The following is an 11,015-nucleotide window of genomic DNA, read 5'->3' on the forward strand; positions in this document are numbered from 1 at the left end:
ACCACATGTGTGTCTACTGTATTTGTTTGTTAGCATTTTTTTTTGTCTGTGGATGTTCGGATGTACCTTTGCAGTTTTAGCTATGCAAGCAAACGTAAAAAATGTGTGTCTGCGTGTGTGTGTGTGTGTGTGTGTGTGTGTGTGTGTGTGGTTTTGCAGTGATTCATCATTCATTAGTGCAGCCTTGGCAGTGCCATAGATCTCTTTAGCTTTCCAAGCTATAGATTCCAATTTGCTGCAGGCCTGGGACTTTTATTATGAGGATATTGATTTGAATTTCATAGTGAGACCAATAGCACTGGGTGGTAAACAGAGGACTGGTTCTTGGCTCAGATAAACAGACCATTTCCTGGGAAAGAGATCAAAAACAGATACAATAAATATCTAACAGTAGCAGATTACAGCTGCAGCATTTTACTGACTATACTGCCTTCGTAAAAAACTGCATCACAAAAGGTGTTAATCATAAAAGATTTGCACATTTCAAGTTATCTCTATCTTTTCTTCCATAGAGTTATTAAAATGTTCTGTAACAAAATGGGAATCAAACCCACAGCAACTTTAGCTTGAAAGGATCACAGTAATCCATATGTTGATTCTGAAGAGTTTAAGGTCAGCATCATGAAAATACTTAAGATACTCTAGCCTTTGATGTTGTAATTTATCATGCTGTTTTACATTGGCGTTACTTTTCTTCACCAAACTGAAGGAACAGAAGTTTTTTTCTCCTAAAATCTGCTCATTAGTTTTGCTGGAAATGCTCATAAACCAGAGGGGTGCCATTAGCTGAAAACCAAACTGTTTCTGCTTCATTTTAATTTGGCTTTCAGTGTAGATGATTGATCTTTATACAGCATAGTTGTATTAATACAACAACTGTTCATCCAAATTTAACATAACAAATGGGAAAGACACAAACCTACATATGGTCACTGAAGAATGTTTGTAAAAGTGTGAATGTGTGTGTGTTTGTCAACTCATTTGAGACATTTAATTAATTTCAAGATGAAAACAGCCACAACGGTGGCAAAGATGGTTCTGGGAAGCTGTGGTGGCCAGGAAATATTTTATCATTTGTTTGTCATTTGTTATAAGAAACCAGTGAGATTAAATCATTTGTGGGGTTGGTCATAGTAACATCAATACTGCTATTTATTACATATTTGACTTCCTAACTGTAAAGCAAACATGTTTTTCTTTTTGCAACACTGGGGCCATTTAAATTAAATTAATTAATAAAAATAAAAATAATATATATATATATATACTCCAGTCATGTGTTCGGTTGATCAAAATCATAGGTACATTTTGGGTCCTCTGTGTCGTTCATACATCAGATACACTTCACACCAATTGTGACACGCACATTTTGTGTGAGTACGAGCGAGAGAAATAAAGAGAGAGAGTGTGTTTGTTTTTTTTACCTCTGGTGGTAGCAAGTTAGCTGATTCACTAGAACACAGGGTCTAATATCTTACATTTTTACTCCGAATTAAAAAAATAACGCAATTATCAGGTGAAAATCTAAAACCTTCTGGGCTGGGCTAAGTGCTGGAGAGTATAGGGAGGCCTCTGCCATCAGCTCTACAAAACATTTTAGCACCTTTGAGCTCGATGTTTTGGTTTTGCAGCTCACAACTTTACTGGTTCACTCTCACCGCTCTTATCGGTGCTGTTTCCAGCAGCAGGCAGACAGCTGTTTACATCAAAAAACTGTGATAAGCCCATTGTACACAAGGAGTCCAGAGCACCAAACAGCAGACAGACAAAGTTAATGACTAGCTGTTAAACTCCAAATGAATGATAATGCTGCTACATGGCTGCTGGATGTGTACATGGACAACAGTTTGCTGTTTAGGGTTTTAAGCTTTATGTAATGTATTCTTCCACTTTGTCACTTGTTATGAATATGTTGTTTTTAGGAAGAAGAAAATCTTACAATGTACAGAAATACAGTAGAATACTTTATTTGGTTACATTGAATTTACAATATTTACATAAAGGGTCACTTTTATATCTTAGATTGTGTCTTAAATCATTAATGGGTACAAGCAGATACGTAGTGCTACAAGCTACAACATGTCCGCTAGTAGAGAAGACTGTTTTATACTGCAGTATCATCTGCACCCTTCCCAAACTGTCTCCCTCACACCTTCAAAAAAGAGAGGGTCTCTCTCTCTCTCTCTCTCTCTCTCTCTCTCTCTCTCTCTCTCTCTCTCTCTCTCTCTCTCTCTCTCTCTCTCTCTCTCTCTCTCTCTCTCTCTGTCTCTGTCTCTCTCTTTCACTCAGTCACACACTTATGCACACACACACACACACACACACACACACACACACACACACACACACACACACACACTTCCTGTTGATTAAGGCCTCCTCTGTGGCCAATCTCTCAGCAGTAGTTGGATTCCTGAGCAAGAGGGACATTTTAATCAAACTTCAACCAGGAAACACGGTCATAAAATATAAATGTTACATAAGGAATCGTTGACAAGCCTTTCTGATAAACTTATAAATAATACAGATGAGTGTTATGTAATAGGGGGAAGGTGACAAGAAGAGGGTGCAACTTTTTGAAATCATCCTGCCACTCATGCAACACTTGACTGGAAGTACACCTTTCAGGACGAGTATTAATTAAAATGTTAAGAATATGGGTTTTATTATTCTAGAGAGAAACACACATTTCTCTTTAAGGCCTAACGAGGAGTCTGAAGAGTTTTTGTCACTTGTGATTATGTTTCTCATTAGCATTATTTCCCTCAAAGCTCTGCACATCGCGTTCATCATTCTCACAGTACTCGCTCTCACTGCATGGTAATGATGCTGCACCCACAGCTACAGTTTGCTGCAGCCGGAAAAGCACAGGGATGCCAAGAGAAAACAATTAACCGAACACCAAACATCCCTGAATATTCATATGTTCCTGATGGTATCATGTAGGAGAGAAATATGCTGCAGGTTGGAGGGAAGTTGCAGTGGGTGAAGGTTTATTCCCTTAATGCCAGGGGGAGAATTGAGGGGAGTTCAAATGAGCAACAGAGGAGAGTGAGGTGACTGAAAAAGAGGATCTGCATGGGGGTTATGGTAGGTCAAGAGGGAGAAATAGTTTTTTTCCCCGAGTCAGACTCAGTAGAATAGAGTTGGGATATAGCTGGACTCAGAGGTGAGATTGTGAAGGTGTGTGTGTGTGTGTGTGTGTGTGTGAGAGAGAGAGATAGCGAGATAGAGGGATAAACGAGTGGACGGATAGATAGTAGAAGTGGCGAAGGAGTGTCTACCGAAAAATTGGACTGTCATTGCTGCGTTGGGAAACATCAAGCAAGCAGTGGAAAAGGGTTTTGGAGAGGGGGGATGTTGATCAGTGAAAGGAAGGACGGATGGAAAAGATGGTTGGGGTGTGGGCATGAGGAGGAAATGGGGTGCAGAGAAAGAAAAAAAAGAGGGGTGTTTTCCCAAAGCCAGTCAGCTACTGCAGAGCTTGATTTTTTATTTATTTTTTGCCAGAGTTTTGTTATGCTGCTGTCTCTGCTGCACCACTGAATCGATGGAGGAGAGGAGAGGAGAAAGGGGAGGAGGAGGGTCAGCCTGGTTGGGGTTGTTTCACTGCAGTGGTAAAGGCTCTCTGTCCTCCCTCTCATGTCACAATGATAAAACCCAATCTCTCTCTCTCTCTCTCTCTCCCTCTTTTTCTCTCTTGCTCTCCCTCTCTCTCTACCTCTCTCCCATCTCTCATCTGTCTGTCTTTGCTCTGTCTCTTTGTCTCCTTATCCTCAATTTCCTCCCGCAGGACTCTGCTTTCTGATACCTGGCGCCCCGCTGTCCAAAACTAATCTGGCAACCTTGGGTAAAGTTGTTTCAGAGTCTCGATGTTCGAAGGCATTGCACAGCTAGCCAAGACCTACACTTTTCCTTATTAGCTGCGTCAGCGTCTGCCAAATAGTAGCTTAGCAAAATTGCACCAAACTTCTTTTTTAGTTTGTTTGTGATGCCATTTAAAGGGGAGGGGTAGTGGTGGTGGAGGCGGAGGGGTATTGTTTTCTAGAGACTGCACTGATCCCATCTGTTGGATCGGTATGTGCACCTAATTAAGCGTTTCAGGTATCAACCGACATGATCGATCCACATTAAATCCAGTCCTGCAGCTCCTCTTTTATTTACTGTGTTGAGATAATTATGATAAGAGGTACTGTTTATACACCACTTCCTGCACGTGCTTCTCAGTGAAACACTGACATTTGGCTAAATGTTGTGTAATTTTTGCAAAACTATATTTAGACATTTTCCAGACTTTTGAACAAATGGGGGTGAGGAATGATGTTGCATCTAGTTAACAGCAACCAAGGTGAAAAAAACAACAAGCTAATAAAATGCATTGTGGTAATTAGTGAGCTCCAGTGTTGCTGCGAGATATAAACAGATCATTTTTACTTCAAACAGCCAGGCTAGTTGTTTCCCCATGTTTCCAGTGTTATGCTAAGCTAAGCTAACCGTCTGCTGGGTGTAGAAGAAGAAGCCATATAGAAGAGCGATATAGCAGAATGCTTTCGACCTTCCCATTCAACTCAAGACAGTGAATAAGCATATTTCCTAAAATGGCCCAAAAACAGTCTCACATTCCCTGACACACAGTCAGTTCCTGAGAGAGAAAAACAGTTTTTAAATTTGAGAGACAAAGGAGCCCTGGTGTCAGATCAGTTGTCTGTATCATACCCTGAGTTTGGGGATCGGTATAACAGAAAGTTAAAGTCAGTGCACCCCAACTTTCAATGCTGTATTATAAGTCAGGGTTTGCAGCAGGTTCCACCTACTGCCCATGTGGGTCGCCATTCACATGCCGTTTGATGATGAATGACCACTTTGCTTTTGAGCCACACACTTTCTCATTGCTAATTCACAAAGAATGACATATTTGTTTGAACCGCAACTAACCGTTCATCAAAGCTGAGCTAATTCTATATGTGACCATCACAGGGGGACAAATACTATGATGTTTTTCCCCCTCCTATGATCCATGTGTTTCCAATACGTTTGCTCTTCTGTCTGTGTTAATGTGGAGTGTATGATGTGTCTCCGGTTGTGTTTCTGAATTGTGCTTAGTGTTTCGCTTATGTAAATTCGCTTATGTAAATACACTTATTAATTCATCAAGTCGAGTCAACAGAAGACGCGCGGGTTGTGGTTTGTTTCCATTACTGTGTGTGTGTGTGTGTGTGTGTGGTTTGGACTACAGAGAGAGGGAGAGAGACACAGACAATCAATTAGGACGAGAGAGATAGAGAGAGAGAGAGAGAGAGAGAGAGAGAGAGAGAGGAGGGGGGGGAGCTGATAGAAAGGAGCAGGAAACCAGACCAAACATGGGCACAGGTGACGCACAGAGGATACCCAGTTTCCATAGCAACAGGCAGGTGCAAGACACTGGGAGCTAATCTAGCTGTATATCTGCTGAGGTGAAACATTTGCATGCACATTGCAGCGTGAGTGTACACACACACACACACACACACACACACACACACACACACAAAAAAAACACACACACACACACACACACATAAATACACACTAATACAAAGAAAGAAAGAAATAGTGAAAAGCCAATAGAAAAGTTTTCACAAACCAAGACTAGAGCAGAGCATTTATCATGAAAAAAACACCACACACACACATGTACATGTACATGATACCAACAGGAGACAAGATTTGATTGTCTAACCAGGACCCTGACCTTGCTGACCCTACACACACACACATGTACACAAACACATACACACTGGGAAACGCCTAACGCATTGAAGGTAAAAAGAGGGAGGAGGGAGGAGGATGAAAGGGAGTTGACAAGGAAGGGAGAGGAGGAGAAGGATGAGGCAGGAGTGTGAGATTAAAGGGGAAGGGGAGCTAGGGGAAAGGAGTGCTGATCCGTACCCTGGCGGTTTGATATACATGATGAAAAAGGAAAGGAGGAGTCAAGGAGAAGGGGAGCACTGGGAGGGGAGTGAGGAGAATGAAGAGAGTGATTAGAGGGAGGAACAGAAGAGGAGAAGGTGAAAAGAGGAATAATTAATGAGAAGAAGTTAGATGAATTACAGGCTGATAAATGCAATATTTAGTGCAGATATTTTATCAGGGACTTTAAAAAAAAGGTGGTCCATATCCTTCGCTACGGCACATTAAACCTTTTCTTTTTTTCCACACAGGTATGATTAGGATTTAATTAGATTTAGGCACAAAATAACTTGATTAGGGGAACTTTGGTTGCTATGTTACAATAAAACATACTTAGTTATTGTTCGGGAATGATTGTGGTCATTGTTAAAAGAAACCAAAATTGACTGTGGGTAGAATTGGGGAAGTGTTTTGTGGTCAGCTCATTCACCACAACTTCCTCTATCTGCAGATTTTGTGGCTTTCTAACAATGTCACACTTCTCTTTTCTTTGCTCCCAACGGACAAGAATCATATTTCAATAAAGCCGCTGCTCAGCTTTGTCACAAAACTTTAACTTTGGGGCATTTGCTGGCTCGACTGATGCACTAGTTTTTCAGTGTGCATCGCTGTCTGCCACGGTGTCTTTTATGCAGCCGCTGGGGAATGCTAAAGTCAGGGATTTTTTAGATTCCACAACATACAGGTAATGTAATGGCTTTAATACATTTGCTTACAGAATTCGTCAGCACTAAATTGAAATCGAGCTTTTCAATCTGAGTTTTCCTCGCTGTTAGGCCTTCTCTTGCATTGCAGCCTTATTGTCATCCTTTTTTCGGTCTGTGTAGTGCTGTGGAAAATTACAGTGACTATGCACAAAATGTGGTAGCATCTCTATATTGTTAAAAATTGTATCCATTGCTTGAATACAGCCCTTTCATTTAATATAAAGGGAGACAATAGAGAAGGGAAATGGGGTAGGACAAAGCTTTAGGTCAGAAAAACAGGAGTGGAGCATGATGAGGGAGGATGAGAGGTTAGAAGGTAAGAAGAGGTGGTTATAATGATGACCATTTATTTTTATGACTAGTCTGTAGTTTCCAAATTGCCATAAAATATTTAAAAAAATACCCCACATACACGTCTTATTTTCCCTTTCCTGATACAGAGCTCATTGTATTTCTCTGCTCACTGGGCATTTCAACCTCAGTCATGTGGCAGGCCAATCTCAGCTGTTCAAACATTCACACAGACTCATATTTATGTGCAATTTTATATACGCATCTATGCACATATGGGAGCTTGAGATTACGCACATTTTGAGTTCAGTCGGCAGTAATGTTCCACTTCCTGTGAGTTAGCCAGGAGGGACGTTAGATTCTGGGCCAGTGCACCTTGCAACTTCTGTTCTGTTTGTTTCCCTTTTCCTCCCTTGCTCTCTCTCTCTTTCATTGTTACATTATATAGTGTTTCTATGAGTTACATTACATTATCTTATGTTACTTAAGGTTATATTACCCAGACTTGGAGGAGGTGGTGTTTTATTGATTGATTTGATAACTTATATAACCTTATGTTGCATCATGTGGCGCTGTTTCCCTGCTCAATCCGGCTGCTTCCCCCAGTTCTGTCTTGTTCTAGTCTGTTCTGCTCTGCTCCGTTGTTCTCAGCTGTTTACACACAAGCCTGCTACATGAGCCTTTGCTCTTCTCTGTTGATTCCCAAATACTACGTACCGTTCTGTTTTATGAGCTGCAATTGCGGGAAAAAAAGGAAAAAAAGGCTGAAGGCAGAGAGGAGAGGTAGAGAGCAAGTTGAACCTAACAGGAGATGAAAACACAGTGAGGGCCCACAGAAGGGAACAGAAGAAAGAGAAAATAGAAAAGTCAAGGATAGAAAAGACAAGAAGAAAGAGGCCAGTGATGTGTAGAGCTGCGGGGTCGATGAGGATCGATTCTCTCTCTGACAACCATCCTCACCATCGAATACAAGACCTTCAGTCCCACACTTATCAATGTCGCCACTCACTCCCAATCTATCAATACCTCAATTATCAGATTGAATATCACTCTCCCCAGGGGGCTGGATGAGACCGAAAGCTATTCTTCATGATACATCTTTGATGATGTGCATCACTGTTCAGCGGCCCTGTATAGACAAAACAGCACAAACAGGCCTGCAGGTAAATGAGAAATGAAACATTGAATTATAACAATGGGGACACAGAGACACAGTCAGTTACTGTTGTACTATGGAATACTATTGTGTTTAAATACATAAATGCACTCATATAATCAGTGGCACAGTGATACATTTATTCATATCCTGAATTTAAAGAAACCTAGCTCCTGTTCTTGTATTTCAATTTTTAATTATGTGATTTTTACTCCACTACAATTCAGAAGGAAACATTGTATTTCACTGTGTTGCATTTACTTGACAGCTGTAATCAAATTGCAGATTACACTTTTGAAAAAACCTATAATTAGACTCTAAAATGTGTGATGCATTGTTATACAGTAAATTAAACTAACAGCACCATTTTGTAAAAGTGAGCTGCAGCCTGATTAGCTGCCGCATTAAAGGTACTCCTTATATTTGCATTCAGTGTTTCTCATCAAAAGACAATGTATAAACCTGTTGAATATGTTTCCTTCCTCATGAAACATTTGTTAATGACATTTTTTAAGATTATTTTGAATCCAGTATTGTTCCATGTTTGCTAGCTTGCAGTCTCCTTCTTCCTTGCCTTTGTTGGCATATTGCTGCACTTCTTTTTCATGTTACTAACACTAATTAAAGTTAGTGGAATATTGTGAAACCATTGATTAAAATTATTGCTCCATAGCACTACTAGTGGTCAAAAACTCCACATAGTAATTTTAAAATGTTGCTCAATTATATTCAATTCAATTCAATTCAAATTTTTTAAAGACACAGCTTGAAATATATTCAAGATTTGCAAATGTACGCTTTTAGGTTGTAAATGTAGACTTTATTTTACAATACTTACATTTTGATTATGATAAGCATACACAAGGCGTACGCAGCTTTTTGTCAATAAAATTTTACCAGCATTGGAAGAAATACTCAGATCCTTCACATAATAAAAGTTGCTAAACCACGCTGTAAAATAATAATACATTAAATAATAATGCATAAATATTATTGATTATGACTAATGCATTCATGTGTAAGCAGTATTTTAAAGCTCTAGCTGGTTGTGGTGAAGCTAATTTGAACCACTTAATATTCTGCTGGAGAGTTTATTAAGCTTATTAAAAAATATATTTTAAGGCGATTTTTGTGTGTCAAATCTTAATCAGTAACTAGTAGGTATCAATTACATGAAATGAAGTTAAAAGGTCAATATTTCCCACTGAAATGTGGTGAAGTTCAAGTTCTTTACTCAAAACCATTGCTATTTTATGTGGGAAGAGCACTGAGGAATACAAGCAAGCTTAATCAGATGGAAAACGTCAACATGACAGCCGAATACGACGATACTGTCGTGACGAGTTCCCCATAGTTTGATGAGAAATATATCTAATAGTGTGTTTGGTAGGATGGCTGAGGACTGATATTTGAGGGAAAGGAGAGAGGGGGGGACAGATTTTAGTGCTGAGTCACAGCAAGGCTGCTGCTGCTGCTGCAGCACCCTCCCCCACACCAAATCTCACAGCCTGCCTTCATCTCTCATCCTGCCCTCTTTCTCTTCATGCACACACACTATACATACTACCCCCTCTCTGTACACCCGATGGAGTGTGTTTTTCCTCTGCCCATCTTTCTCCTTCTGCCTTTATCCTCATCTTTTAGGTCACACTTCTGTTTCGGCCGATTTCCTCCTTTCCAGATCTTTAACGCCAATTTTTTCTTTTCTTAGTCCGTGCCTATTGTTTTGGGTTTTTTTTCGCCTCGTCACTCTTTCACAGCTAACCCCCATCCTCTTCTCCGCCCACGTTCCTTCAGCCTCCCACCTTCTCTGTGAAGTTTAATTAAGAATGAAATCAGTCAGAGAGGGAGAGAGAGATCAGAGTGTGCAAGCTTGTCTGCTACAGAGTTGATAATGCTGCGGCTAATCTTCTCCTCCACTTGCTGTGTTTTGCTCTTTGACCGAGACGGAGCACAGCTAAAGACACGCTCTCCATCCCCTGAGTTCCCCAGACACTTCAGACGCACGCACACACATTCACACACACACTCACACACACCTCCCTGCAAATAACACTCTGACTTCAAAGGCCTCTTCTGAAAAGTTAGACATTCTCTTTAATCTCCGCAAAAAAGTGAGAATAGGGCCAGCTTTAATGAATGAAAAGTAAAGTTAAGAAAGGATGAGTTGTCAAAGACATCACTCTCTTAATGACAGTTTTAAATTTAGATGTCAGTTGTAATCAACATGTTACAATACAAATATATAATATAATATACACTGAAATGGGTACTGGCAAATTTTGGATTAGATGGTGCTAATATACCACCAAGGCTAGGACAAAATACTAAATGACGCCGGCAAAATCCACAAGCTGGTGCACTACAAAGCTAAAGTATTAAGACTTCATCAGACGGTTCAATCTGGAGCTGCTCTGTGGAGAATAAAATGTGACAGATAAGCAGCAGAAGTGCCGGGGGGATGTTTCCGGCAACAAGCTGACAATGCCTGGTTCAGACGGCTGATAACCCTGTTAGACAAAAAATAGTGCTCATTTAAATTGTCACAGTATTAATAGAGTGGTATTTAAAATGGGATTAATCTGAATCAAGTCGGGGTAATATTTTTCTTTCGAATCTGGAGGCCTAGGAGGAGAAAAAGGTCGATATTTTGGGATGAACATGCTGAGTCACTGGCGGACATGTTTGGTGTTAAAATTAAGATGGTGAAGTTGAACCATATTATATGAAATGTAACACAAAATGGGATAAATTATTTCATTCTATGGCTCTCTATGGATGGCATGACAAAGTATGAATGTATTCACCCAAAATGAAAGAGTAAAGTCAGATATTCAGATATTGGGTATTGGGAATGCATTTTTAAAAATGTAATCCACTACATAATAAATGAATGAACAGGTTAGAATTAT

This window comes from Scomber scombrus, chromosome 17 (assembly GCF_963691925.1).
Source record: "Scomber scombrus chromosome 17, fScoSco1.1, whole genome shotgun sequence".
In the NCBI taxonomy this organism is placed as follows: Eukaryota; Metazoa; Chordata; class Actinopteri; order Scombriformes; family Scombridae; genus Scomber; species Scomber scombrus.